The sequence below is a fragment of the Myotis lucifugus genome, unplaced genomic scaffold (assembly GCF_000147115.1).
Source record: "Myotis lucifugus unplaced genomic scaffold, Myoluc2.0 scaffold_85, whole genome shotgun sequence".
In the NCBI taxonomy this organism is placed as follows: Eukaryota; Metazoa; Chordata; class Mammalia; order Chiroptera; family Vespertilionidae; genus Myotis; species Myotis lucifugus.
Window position 1 is genome coordinate 2608072 of NW_005871133.1, and position 14859 is coordinate 2622930.

Consider the following 14859-nt stretch of genomic DNA (forward strand, 5'->3'; position numbering starts at 1 on the left):
TTTCCCGTTTCCTGAATCCTTCACCCATCTACCTTGCTGCTGAGCTTCTACAGATCCGACATTAGGTACAAAAAGATAAACTTTTGGTACAGGAAGCAATGGAGTAGAATCAGATACATACTAATATCATCAACATAAAATCTAGTTTTATTCATGTAAGGTATATTAAAGAGATAAATAATATTTCTAAGAACAAACTTCATATTTTAACATTTTATTGCTGAGGATGTAGGTCCTAGGAAAAAATAATAAAGTCTGAAATTTATTTATTTATTTTTTGTTTTTGTTTTTCTTTTTTTTTCTTTTTTTTATTTTTTATTAAATCTTTATTGTTCAGATTATTACATTTGTTCCTCTTTTTTTTCCCCCATAACTCCCCTCCTTCCAGCTCCCACCCCACCCTCCGCCCTCACTCCCCACCCACTGTCCTCATCCATAGGTGCACGATTTTTGTCCAGTCTCTTCCTGCATCTCCCACACCCCTTTTCCCCCCAAGAATAGTCAGTCCATTCCCTTTCTATGTCCCTGATTCTATTATAATCACTAGTTCATTCTGTACATCAGGTTATTTATTCACTTGATTCTTAGATTCATTTCTTGGTAGATGCATATTTGTTGTTCATAATTTGTATCTTTACCTTTTTTTTCTTCTTCCTCTTCTTAAAGGATACCTTTCAGCATTTCATATAATACTGGTTTGGTGGTGATGAACTCCTTTAGCTTTTCCTTATCTGTGAAGCTCTTTATCTGACCTTCAATTCTGAATGATAGCTTTGCTGGATAAAGTAATCTTGGTTGTAGGTTCTTGGTATTCATCACTTTGAATATTTCTTGCCACTCCCTTCTGGCCTGCATAGTTTCTGTTGAGAAATCAGCTGACAGTCGTATGGGTATTCCCTTGTAGGTAACTGAGTCTCTTTCTCTTGCTGCTTTTAAGATTCTCTCTTTGTCTTTTGCTCTTGGCATTTTAATTATGATGTGTCTTGGTGTGGTCCTCTTTGGATTCCTTTTGTTTGGGGTTCTCTGCGCTTCCTGGACCTGTAAGTCTATTTCTTTCACCAGGTGGGGGAAGTTTTCTGTCATTATTTCTTCAAATAGGTTTTCAATATCTTGCTGTCTCTCATCTTCTGGTACCCCTATAATTCTGATGTTGGTACGTTTGAAGCTGTCCCAGAGGCTCCTTACACTATCTTCATATTTTTGGGTTCTTTTTTCATTTTGCTTTTCCAGTTGGGTGTTTTTTGCTTCTTCGCATTTCAAATCTTTGACTTGATTCTTGCGCTCCTCTGGTCTGCTGTTGGGAGTCTGTATAATATTCTTTATTTCAGTCAGTGTATGCTTACTTTCTAGATGGTCCTTTATCACACCATCAAGGGTCTCATTAGATTTCCTGTACATCTCATCAAGTTTATTGACAGACTCTAGAAGCCTCTTGAGAGACCTCAAAAGTGTGGTTCTGAACTCAATATCCTCCCTTGATAGTTTTGTCCTGTTTCTTTGTCTCCACATTTTTTACGCTTTCTTGGTACACCCCCTAAGTGGTCTTTGTGCGCAGTCTTGTTGTAGTTAAGCCTTGATTGTTATAGTTAATACTAGAGGGATTTGACCTCCAGGCCGACTGGCTGTGATAATCAGCTGTGTTTGCAGTGGAAGAACTTGTGTCCTCTAGGGAGGTGCTAATCTAGCCTTTGCCTGAGGCTATCCGGCAAATGCCTCTGTGCAGGGCTTGGGCGGGGCAGATCCCACGGGATCAACAGGGCAGAGGAGGGAGCAGTTATGGCTGCTCTCAGTCCGTCCCCAGGGGCTCTGCCTCTCTGTCCCAGCAACAGCTGCAAACCTCGGAGGGACCGTAGCCAGACAGTCCTGCTTCTCCCGTTTGAGTCTGGGTCCCTAGAGACTCGCCCGGATCTGGAGCTCTGAGTCTGAGGCTCCCTCCGGATTGAAACAGACAACCGCGCCCTCAGCCACCAGCCCACGCCGCGCGCACTCCGCACCTTAGTATTTTACTTCAGCACTGCGCCTCCTCTGATTCTCGGTTCCTCCTAGTTGTAGAACTTCCATTCAGCCAGCCTTCCTGTGGTTCTGGATGATGTCCGTTCCTTCTTTTAGTTGTATTTTTGAAGTGGTTGTTCGAGGCAGCAAACTCCGGCGTTAACCTATGCCGCCATCTTGGTTTCTCTCAAGTCTGAAATTTAAAAAACATTGCAAGTGATCAATGCATGATCAAATTATATGCGTATATGCATAACCCATGATACAAACAATAGTGTGGTAGGCCTTGGGGGTAAGGCAGGTGTGGGGGAGGGGGAGAAGGGGTCAAAGGAGGGGAAAAGGGGACATATGTAATACTTTGAGTAAAGATAAATTTAAAATTTAAAAAGTATGTTACTTGTTAAAGAAAAATATCTAGGAAAAAAAAACCCACCAAAAAGAAATCAATTGCAGCAGCATTTAGAAAGGGAAAATGCCTTCAATGTCTAACAATAGAAGAATAACTAGTTAAACTATACTATGCATACATAGTACACTGTATTTATTTTAACTGATTACAATTTAAATTATGACTTTGAAAAATATGCATTGATAATGATTTTTGTATAATGACAAGCAATAAAAGCAGAATACAAAATTATAAAAATGTGTATATAATAGATCAAGATGAGAAGAGGACATGGATAAATAAAAACAATTGATTTGTTAAAATAGTGGGATTGGTAATTTTTTATGAAACCCTGAAGTTCATTATATGAATATACTGGAGTTTTAAGGTATTGTTGTTTTTTTCTGATGTATTTTGGTGTGCTAACTCAATTGTAAGTGCTGAAAAAGTTGAGTCCATTATGTCTTTTTTGTTTTTATTTACTTTTTAAAAATCCTCATCTGAAGACATGACTTTCATTGATTCTAGAGGGAAAGAAAGGGGGGGAGGAGAGAGAGAGAGAGAGAGAGAGAGAGAGAGAGAGAGAGAAAGAGAGAGAGACATCCACCTCCTGTAAGTGCCAGGAATGGGGATCCACCAGAACCCAAGTATATGCCCTGACTGGGAATGGAACCCATGACCCTTTTGTGCAAGGGAGCCACGCAGGCCAGGGCCATTACGTCTTTTATTTCTTCCATATCCTGTGCTTTGCAATGGTGTCGTATCAGTCCTGGCTGATTCTATTCTTCACATATGCCCAGGTTGTGAATTATATCCTGGGAATCGTGGAGGTGGCAACCAATCAATGTTTCTCTCTCATGTCCATGTTTCTCTCTCTCTCCATATCCCTTCCACTCTCTCTAAAAACTCAAAAATCTTTTTTTAAAAACAGCAGAGAATCACACAGTAGATAGTTAATACTTTGGATTAATGAATAGATTTATTAATTATGAGGAAAGTAAGGACATTCAAACTAAAGGGTAGATCATTATCTTTTGAATACTTACTGTGTGCTAGACACGATGCTGAGTGTTAATACAGTTTCTTTCATTTAAATATTAATAAAACCCTAAGAGAAAGTTATTACTACTCACCTTTTGATGATGAGGTGAGATTCAGAAATATGAGTTATATGAGAGGACATGGTTAGTAAGATTTGAAAGCAGTTGTTGATTTTAATTCTTTGTTTTTGTTGTTGTTCAGAAACATCTCTTTAGCCAGTAATAAATTATTGTGATCCTGGAAAGTTTCCATGGGCTTTGTGTCTTAATAAAATTTAAACGTTCTGGGTTCACTGACTAATAAAATATTGTGTGTGTGTGTGTGTGTGTGTGTGTTTGCGCGTGTGCGTGCGCATGTGCACGCGTATATATTACTAATAATGATTTCTATAGTTTCTTAAAAATACAGTTATTTTATAAAACTATGTCATCTCAAGGATAGAATTCACAATGCAGACCATGATGGCAGATTGTGTGTGTGTGTGTGTGTGTGTGTGTGTGTGTGTGTGTGAAACTGTGGATGCACCTTTCCCACCGTAGTCTCACTCAAAGCTTTCCCACAGTTTTTCATGGTATCCCATCTTCTGATCAGATTTCCTCTTGAATACAGCTGCACTTGCCTACTTGTCAGTCCTCCAACCAGCACACCAACATAATCATCCCTACTGCCATGCAGGCTCCACTCCTAGAAATTATATGATTACAGTGCCCTACTAAAATTCTTGATTTTCTTGAAGGCATCTACATGCTGCTTCTAGATGTCTTTGAATGAATTCTTAAATGTTGAAAATCACATTTAGATTGAAGCATCTAGAGTTTAGGAAGTTGTAGAGGACAGGACCATCAGCATACTGGTCTTTTCCCACTTAACCTTTACCCCACTGAACCTACCTCTTCTCTTGCTATTCTGAAAAACAAAACAAAACACTGAATAAAATGTAAAGAAAAGGAGGATGCCTGGATGGGTGGCTCAGTTGGTCAGAGCATTGTCCCGTACACCAAAAGGTTGTGGGTTCAATTCCTGGTCAGGGCACATACCTAGGTTGTGGGATTGATCCCCTGTTGGGATGTGTAAGGGAGGCAACTAATTGATGTTTCTCTCTCACATTCATGTTTCTCTCTCTCTCTCTTCCTTTCTCTCTAAAATCAATAAAACATATCCTTGGGTGAGGATAGTTTAAAAAAAGGAGGATAATTTTAAAACTTTCAGAACACATGTAATTTAACAAGAAGGCACTTGTCTGTTTTTAAGGACTAAAGAACAATTGGACAAGGTTAAGTATGCAATGCCAGTCATACTCTGCCAATCCTATATAATAAAAGCCTAATATGCAAATTGTCCCCTCGACTGGGAGTTCCACCAGGAGTTCGACCAGGGGCCCGGTGCCAGCCAGCCAACCATGGGAAGGGAGGCCCTGGCCAGCAGCCGGCAACTGGCAGCCGCTAGAGACCCTACCCATACACGAATTTCATGCACTGGGCCTCTAGTGTGGTTATAAATGACCATAGTTTCATACGATTCCAAAGCATGATGGGTAATAGACCAGGGATAGTATGCACTGGACATATGCACTGAGCACCACCAGTATATTTTTACATTAGCTCAGGTCCATTCAAAAAAGCTGGTGACACATTTTATGAAATAAATTCTCTTAGTCATCCTAGGAAACTTTGGTGAGCAGCCAGTGATTACATTTACTTAGTCTTTTTAAAAATTTTAGTTAGATATTTTCTAAGGGATATTTGTACCAAAAATTCCTGCAAAATAGATGATACAGCTCAAAATTGGTCTCATTATTTCTGTGCCATCTGGAAAAGAAATTGCCTTCTGGGATCTATAGCTTTCCTGAATTACCTCCTTTTAAAAATTTGTTTTTAATTTGCAAGTTCAAATAGTTTTCACCAAAAAAGCTGGATTTGGAAAACACATTTGATGTGTGGTTTTCTGTCTCACAAAGATGGGTTATTTGATATCTTGATCAAGGAAATTGTTGTGGGCAAGTGAAAGGAGGTGTGGATGCAGAGTCTGAAGATTTGGGTTCCAATCCTGATGTGTCCTCATCATTACCTTTATCACATCTCTCCGAGCTTCGGTTTTCTTGTGTGAAAACCAGGGTAAAAATTATGTATCTACCTTACATCATTGTGATAAGAATGAAATTACCCATGTAGAAGGAGCTAGGATGATGCCTGACTCATTTGAAGGGACTTGGGGCAATCATCGTTTACTCATTCATCAGGATTTGTTACTATTGTGCTACTTTCTCCTTGACTCTCCAGTTAGCTAGTTCGTGTTTTTCACAGCTCAGATTATAGGGACACATAAATTTGTTTTTATTGGTTCACTCAGCCTTCTGTTTTTCTTCTGATTGGATTGCTGATTATAGTAATTAGTGATTCTTGAAGCAAGCACTTTTAGGCTTCTTCTGGTACGTCCAGTCAGCCTCATCCTGTGTGTATGTTTGTCTTAATGACTCCCACCATTCAATTGTTGGTGCTGAGCCCACCGATTCTTTCTCATCTCAGTAGCCTCTGTAGCACTGTGTTCAAGGTCTGCTCCACAGTGTGCTCAGCAAAGTTCTGTTGAATCAAATTTCAGCAAGTGCAATAAAAGGAAGTAGGCGTATTCTTTAGGTCAAGGAGGAAAGCATTACAATTCTAAAGGTTATGTTATAACCATGCTTGCTACCCCCATAAGACCCTAGATTAGAACCCTATGTTCTTACTGAATCTGGCTGAGCCAGGTAGAAGGAGCCTGGGTGTTAGTTAATGGCATAGGAACTTGGTTCTGTTGGAGGTCTCGGGCAGGGATATAGACCTGATATTTATGACAGGCAATGGTTCTGCATCTCTGATCTTCCTCCCTCTTTTTAGTAGGTATATAGGGAAATCTGAAACTAATCAGTTCTATGATAATTCTTGACTGTCTATAATTTTAGGCTCTTAAAGCTCTCTTTTCTCTCTTATCCTCTCCTAGTATTTTGAGGTAGTGATTTTCAACAGGTTTGTCACAAGAATTTTTTTATTTTTATTTTATTTATTTTTGTTAATCCTCACCCAAGGATATTTTCCCATTGATTTTTAGGGAGAGTGGAAGAGAGAGGGAAAGACAGAGAGAAACATCTATGTGGGAGAAACACATTGATTGGTTGCCTCCTGCACGAGCCCTGATCAGGGCTCGGGTCAGGGAGGAGCCTGCAACCAAGGTGCGTGTCCTTGACCAGAATTGAACCCGGGACTCTTTGGTCTGCAGGCCAACGCTCTATCCACTGAGCCAAACCAGCTAGGGCACAAGAATTATTTTAAAATGCAATACCGGACTCTTTAGTCTGGTGCAGGGCTGGTGCTTTTTCCTTTAAGGCTGGTTTACTGACATCTTTTATCTTTGATTGTCAAATCAAAACATGACAACAGCCAACACAACAATAGCTATCTGGTGTGAATGAATCAAAATTACACTATTTTTGGGGGGGGGGGTCAGATTGGCAAAAAATATATTTGTTGGTGTGCCACAGGATTTTAGTAATTAGTTTATGTGTGTCATGAAATAAATAAAAGGGTTGAAAATCCCTGCTCTAAGATATCAAGACACCAGCCGGGCCGGCTAGTTCAGTTGATTAGAACATGGTCCTGATATACCAAGGTTACTGATACTATATTTAAAGATATACTTGGAGAATGAATTCTTAAAAACAATAGGCACATTCACAAAAACTTTTATCTTCCAATAATTTTAAGTGCTTGATGTAGCTTTTGTTTTACCCCACATTTCAGCTGGAATGCATCTTTCCTACTTATCCCACATGATTTCTTAGGATCTATGTTCTCTTAAGGCTGGTGCATCACCCTCAGAGCCCTTAGGCCCATTGGTGGGAAGACCCTGGGCTCCTCAAGGCTGTGTCTGTGGATGGTGCCCTTTAAGGACCCATCTTTCACAGCCTAGAGAAGTTATTGCCTGCATTTTTGCGCGGCTTTCTCATTCAGAAATCTTTTGTTCCTGCCACAAGGCAAAAACAGGAAAGAGATCTGTGTGAAAGAATGCTCTCCCTTTTCCTTTTGTGGTGATTGTGTATCTTAAGATGTGGCCTCTGAAGTTCCCGGAGCTGCCTGTCTTTTAATGTAAAGGGAGCCCTTAAGCCTGTTTAGAAGTTTGCGGAAAGCCTGTGGGTGTTGGGGTGGAAGATCCGGAGGGTAGCATCAGCGTCCCATTTAATGTATTCAAGTTCCACTATGCTCTCTCTTTCTCGTATAGAATTAAAAATTCTGCAGAATTGTATTTTGCACTTGTAATCTTAGTTATGCGCTATGTAGTTTACTGTATACACATATTACTGTGCAGTGTTGTAGCTATATAGTTTGTACTGGGAGGTTGAAGGGATTTTCCAGGGTAGTTTTGACTATGTAAATTTTGCCTTACTTTAGACTGCAAATAACAGTGTGCAGTGCAATCCTCTGTATAAGATATTTCAAAATCCCTACTTCTTCCAAAATAAAGGAGTGGGTATAACTGGGACTCATATTCACCTATCACCCCCAAACCCGTAACAGGCATAGGGTTGGTAGTGGGCTTTGTGAGTAGCAAAAGGATGAGGCAGAAGGAACTTGTGATATTCAAACAGAAAAGGGGGTAGGGCAAGGAAATCTGAGGCAGGAGATGGTGGGTCAGGGTTCCAAGGTCAGGCCGGAGGGGCTGAGAGTGGTTCCTGGGTGAGACTGTTTCCTCTGGTCACACTAGCCAGGAGACCAGCCCCTGCTAGATGGATGCTGCTCCTGTCCCTAGAACCCCTTCACTTGGTAATAATGCTACTTGTGCCTTGTTCCATGTGAAGGACACTGTATGTGTATTTGTGTTGTATGCAGAGTAGGAGGGGAAAGCAACAGGGCAGGAAAGAAGAGACAGGGAGGCATGAGTATTGGTAGTCCAAGGTTTTAGGAGCAGGTTCTGCCTTTATGGTTCTGAGGCTGGGGCAGTATTAGATGGGGAACCTGAGATACTGGGGGCCTAAGGGGTAGAAGTGTGTGAACCTTGCATCTGGTATCCCAAGCTGCCCCTCAGTGCCATTCCCTCCCCCTTCCCACCCGCCTCCACCCCCAAGGCAGTCTGTTTAATCAGAAGTGGAAAGCATTTGGATTTGGTAGTGAAGAAAGATAAACTATCTCTCCCAATACACCATGTAAACTTTTTAATAAGTGCAGTTGACATATATATTCATGTCCCCCTCTGCCCCCCCGCTGTGGGATTTTCGTCTGCTCCCTCACCCAGCTCCTTTAGGAGGCTGGTAGGATTCTGACTTATATCCCCCTGGGTTGGCATCCTCTCCTGGACTCTTAGCCCTTAGTTTATGAGCCAGTCTTTGAGCCTCAGTTTCCTCATCTGCATGGAGGAGAGGACACTTACTATACTTGGCTGCTGCCTTGTGAGAGTGAAGGTAGCAAGCACTTTCCCTCAAATTTTGCAGGTTGCCTATAAAACAAACGGCCCCAGCAAGAGAGCTTGAGCACAAGCAATTCTCATGCATCGTCATTTCAGTCAAGACTCTTTCTTGCAGGTGATAAATACCCTGATGTAACTAACTAGCTTGCACAAAAAGCGAATGTCGTGTTTCATGGAAACCAGGGAAGACCTCAGAGTGAAAGGAAGCCACGGATGTGACAGCCACAGAGAAGGGATGGGATGGGATGGGCGCACAGGGCAGACAGTTCAGTGATGTCAACGACATATTTTCAATCAAAATTTAAATAAGGCTTTTGAACTTCAACCTTATTTTATAATAATATTCATGATGAATAATTAATGCTAACTTTACATTTTAGATTTATTTAATGTCGGCTACATATATGGTAAAGATCAGCACATTTCACAATGCTTTTTTCCCCTGACACTAGTTCTTGTTTGAACCCGTAAAACTACTTTTTACTTTAAGCAAAAAAGAATAGGTCAGGCTTTCAATTCGGAAACCTGAGTCAAATCTGCAAAGTCTCCTGGCGAGGAAAGCTGTAAGACCTACGTTCTTTCATGATGGGCCTAGCCCTTCCCCCTCATCTGACATTTTCTTGTGGAAAACATCTGGTTTAAATGAGCACTAATGGCAGCCTTGGTCACCAGAAACCAGAATGGGAAAATCATAAACAATGTATAGTAGGTAAAAGGGATGCCAAAAAGCAATGCGCAGAGAAAAGTCAGCAGCAAGTTTATTTAATACATACATTTTGCCTTTTGGGTGCTTGTCTTCTAACTGCCTTATACTTCCCTTCCAGGAAAGACCAGGCTCCCAAAACACAGGGGTGGGCGATCATTCCACTCTGCCAAACCCCTGAGATGGCTTCACCACCATCCGCTCTGAGCCACGCTCTTCGTTGCCTCTTCATCTGGAGTCAATGAAAACACGGGAGAGAGCTCTAGGGACCAGGCTGCGTTGCTAGACTAGGGGCAAGGATTGTATTTATGCAGAACGATGGCTCACAAATTAGTAGGACTGTTTGACTAGCTCTCTTCTCCAGGGTTAGAGATGTCCTGCTGCTGCACATGCCCAGTCCATTGGGACCACCCTAAAGGAAATCGGAATGCCTAAAAAGTCCTAGTTTTGATTTATAGGCAGGTATGGAAGCAGACTCCTAACAGAAACTTAGCAATAGAATGGATCAGAGTGGAAAAGAAGAGCAAGTTCTCTGAGCAGGTGGCATTTTGGATGGCCAGAGGTTTGGGAGAAGATTTTGGATGAGCCAGTGAGAGATACTGTGGAGTATCCCTACCAACCTGTGGGGATGCCAGAGGTGTGGGAGGTATCTCATAGGGAAGAGAGAACAGGGAAAGCAGATATAAGTTGTTATTGGAACTTTTATGGAGCCTTGAGACAGTTATCAGGGGCAGGAGGTTGAGCAGGGATTAGTTCCATCCGAGAAGAGGACTCTTGGGGGGTGGGGTGCAGAATGCTGAATGAGATACCGAAAGACTTCAGGATCCAAGGAAAGTAGATGGCATGAGTGAGAGAGAGGGGTTAGCACTGCGTTTTAACCCTCTTTACCATTTCCCATCTGCCTTGTCCGGATATTACCTATCTCAGACTGCAGGTATGCGTATGGTGACTGCATAGTTTAGTGGAAAAACATGGAGTATGAAGGCCTTTATCTCTTAGAAGGGTATCTCCACAGTAGCATATAATACTTAACCACAGGGTCTGGTGTGAAATAAATGGGATGATAATCTAGGCCAAGTGGATTAGATGGAACACTGGCCAGGTGGCCAGATGTCTTAGGATGAGTGGGATAGTCTCCGATTTCAGCTGCCTATCCTGTATCCAGTTCACTTTACTAACAGGGCTTCCTATTACCCTGGTGTCTGGAGTGAGTAGACCCTTATGAGCCAGAGACCTACAGAAACTTCTATCAGTGGTTAAAATAGAATTCTTAAACTGGATTTGGAGATAGGGTTATAATGGCAGGGTTACTGTGTCTTTGGGACAGGGATTTGGCCTCAGTAAAGTTTGATCTCGTAAACTTTACCACTCATTTATGGCTAAGAATATCACAAATAACTGGTAGGTCCCATAGTTTTCAGCAGTCATTTCCCTTGAGATCTGCTATGTGTCGGGTACTGTGCCCTGGCACAGAGGTGACTGAGACACGGTCCTTGCTTTTAAGGTGCTCCCAGACACATGGGACAGACTGGTGTGAGATAACTACACAGGGTACGGTAGTCAATGCTAGCCTATTGGTCTGAATCAGGTAGCACAGAGGAAGCAAACAAGTCACTCTAGAGCAGTGGTTCTCAACCTTCCTAGTGCCGCGACCCTTTAATACAGTTCCTCATGTTGTGGTGACCCCCAATTTCATTGTTACAAATTGAACATAATTAAAGCATAGAGATTAATCACAAAAACAATATGTAATTATATATGTGTTTTCCGATGGTCTTAGGCGACCCCTGTGAAAGGGTCGTTGGACCCCCAAAGGGGATGCGACCCATAGGTTGAGAACTGCTGCTCTAGAAGATGAGTGAAGCACTCACAGAGGAGGGAGTGGGTTGCTGATGTTTGAGGGATGAATATTATGCTTAGCAAAATAAGCATTATAAATATAGCGATGCTGGAAATGCACAGTTACTGAGATGCCATGCTTCCAGGTGGGGTAGAGTGTGCATACTGGATTTCTATACAGTAGATGGGAGATCCCATCCTGTTCTTTCTTTCTCTTCCTTATCTAGCACGGTGATCAGTGTTTGCACTATTGGAAATAGGCTCTAGATGCTTCCTTCTCTGGACGGGGATGGCCTTCTGATCCAAGTGTAGTTATCAGAGGCCGTTATACATGAGTAGAGGACAGGCTATGGGGCCAAATTATGACTCCGCCACTTACAAACTGGGTGTCTCTGACAAGTTACATAGTTTCCTGGTGCCTTTGATATCTCTATGAAACAGGATTGATAATGGCACCGACCTCACAGGGCTGTTGCCTCAAGTGCATTAATAAATGTGAAAACACTTTGTGAAGTGCTGTGAAAATATGTAAATGTTGTTCTTTTATCAAAAACATCAGCAAACCATTCATTTATGTAGTTCCATGTACTATGCAGAGCTGCCGAGACAGAGGGCCCATGTTCCCGGAGAACAGAATCAGAATTTTGAATCGGCTTCACAATAGGAAACCAAGCCTTGCGTTCTCAGGGCGCTAGCCCGACGAGCAGACGTGTGAGTGTACCTTGGTGCATTGCCCCGGTGACCTGTGTGCTCCTTACCAGGTGGAAGGCAGCTTGAAAAGGGGAAGAGTATGTGCTCTTGGGGTTTGCCCTTTAGACATTTTTGCTCTTTTGGTTTTGAGCTCTGAATGTGAGTGATCCAGTTAATTCAGATCTCCAGAGTAGCCCTAATAATAGGACAACTCTAAGAACCACAGATACTAACAACATACCTCAACTTAGGCAACCAAGGGAAGGCAAATACATATGGCATTATATGAAAAAAAATCCCCTATGCAAACCTGGAAGCATAATTTAATGTCATAGCATTTAACAGCAAAAGAATGATGACAGAGAGAACATGTTTACCACTAGAAGATTCAAATGAAGTATTAGTCTTCTGGACAAAGGCAGTAGAAAGATAATAAGGAAGATCAATAACGTTTATGGAAAGCAAAATTGGGAGATTACATTAACATCAAAATTTTAAAAACTTAATTTACATACAGTAAAGTGTATAGCTTGATGAGTTTTGGCAAATGTGTCCACTTACTAACCACATTTTCTTCACCCCCAAAAGTTCCCTTATGTTCCCTGGCAATCAGCCTCCCTCCCCGGCCTAGGCAAACACTGCTTTGCTTTCTGATCCTATAGTTTTGCTAAAGTTTAATCTATATTTTGCTGGTTAACAGAAATGATGATAGTTGGACATCATCAAAATTTAGGATTCCAATCCTACCTCCTTAGAAAATGCAATTCCAATAACTTCTCTGAGCCTTGGTTTTATTAAATGAGGATAACAACTTTTCTATTCACTTCAGAAGGTTGCTATAAAAGAATCCAAAAAGATAATGAATGAGAATTAGGTACTTCGGATTTGATGGATTCTTTAGCAAGTATTAATATTAATAAAAAGTATAGCACTTCTAGATATGAGCTATTTTTAGAGGAATTTCCATGCCAGAGCTGCTGAGGTGCCTACACAGACTCCCTAGGGAGAGCGCCCCCTGGTTATGGAGCAAGTTCTCTGTGAAATAGTTGGCTCAGGTCTCTAGCTGACAACAGAGGATATAATCTATTCAGCTGAAAGTCTGAGTTAACATCAGTTTTAGCATATATATCACTTGAGGTGTGAAGGTAACTTAAAAATGTTCACAGTGGCTACTGCTTTCCTAATGCTTTTTCATAATAAACTAAACACTTTATTTCATGCTCAAGTTCCCAGTGCCCCGATTCTGAGGCCTGTCAGTTTTAAAGCTCCCACTTATTTTTGAGTGGCCACTGACTTATTTATTTACCCTTTTTGTTATTGAGGTGAAAATCACATCATCTAAGAAATTAACCATTTTGAAGTGTATAATTCAGTGGCATTTAGAATATTCACACTTGTAAGGTTCCCTTTTTACACAGATAAAACTGAAATTTTTGGATGTCAAGTCATCAGTCTTCCACATTATGCGTATCAGCTGCTGTTATAAATCGCCATTCTTTCAAACAACTGACCTAAATGCCATTTTTATTGAAAATTGTTGGGTGGAGAGTAGAATTTAACATATGTAGGATTGAGGTCTAACTTTCTTTGGGCAGCAGGAAGACAGTGGACATGCCTGCTAACCAGAGAAACCAGGCCAATGTTACCTTCCCTCTCACAGTAGATACACCTGACAGATGCGGGTCTTGATAGTTTTTCTGGGGTGAGCTGTTAGAATGCGTGTGTGTGTGGCACATCGTGCTGCCATTCGCCTGTGTGTACACAGATCACGTGTATGCCGTGCCTTTTCAAAAAAGACAAATGATCACCAGCTGGTCACTCTCACTTCCTCCTGTGGACATTTTGTAGCTTCCCCATCGGGAAGTGAAACTGATGGTGGGTTGGAAGAGATTGAAATTTGCTGAAGTGGATTTAGCCAAGTGGCTGTTTATGGATGACCTTTGCCTTCTTGGGGTGAAAGCAGGAGGAGTTACAGAACCCTGGCAGAAAGGTCACATCTCATTACAATTAGCATCCTGAACCATGGGCTTTGTGGGTTCTCTCACCTGAGTCTGTGATGAACCAGACTCCTAAGGCCTGGGCGTGAACTCTACATCTAACATCTCTATATATGTGAGAACTGTTTTGTGTAGCACTGTGGACTTTTGCTCTTTTATCTTCCCTCTGAGATTTTCAAATCCTCAAAGGCACCCTGCCTCTGTACTTTACACAACATTGCTTTTTCATCCTCTGTTTCTGCACTGCATTTGGTAGAGATATTACAGGCACTTGCTGACCGACAGAGTGGGACCCATCTCACCTTGGATGAACTGGAATTCTATTTGAAGGTGTTTTCAGCTGGAAATACTCTGTTTTGGTGTTATTGCTGCTGATAAGATTCAGCGGGAGCAGTGTGATCAGGCACCTTCTCTGCCCAGGTGTCACCCTCTGGCCACCCTGAGAGGATGAGCTGTGAGAACACGCCCCAAGCTCCAGTCTAGACTCCAATGAGGGGTCTTCTGTGCTGTATTTTTGAGACTTTGTGTTTTGGTTTCTCATCTCTTAGCAGCCCGAAGAAGAGATTTAGTGGATATATCCCTCCCTCCCTCCCTCCCCCCCTCCCTCCCTCCCTCCCTCCCTCCCTCCCTCCCCCTGCTTCTTTCACCAAGAGAGACTATATTCTCATGAATTTTTTAAGTGGGTTTCACAGAACACAAAATCTGCACCTTCACAAAGGGGATTAAAATGTTGGCGTTTCAATTCCTCAGAATCAGTGCATTTAAAACATAAAACA

The 14859-nt window shown here is 41.7% G+C and overlaps 1 protein-coding gene across 1 annotated transcript in view; it reads left to right on the plus strand.

The window, feature by feature from the left end:
• Nucleotides 1–14859, plus strand: part of RAD51B (RAD51 paralog B) — a 599650-nt gene that overhangs the window by 322371 nt on the left and 262420 nt on the right. The gene's annotated exons all lie outside the window — the stretch shown is intronic.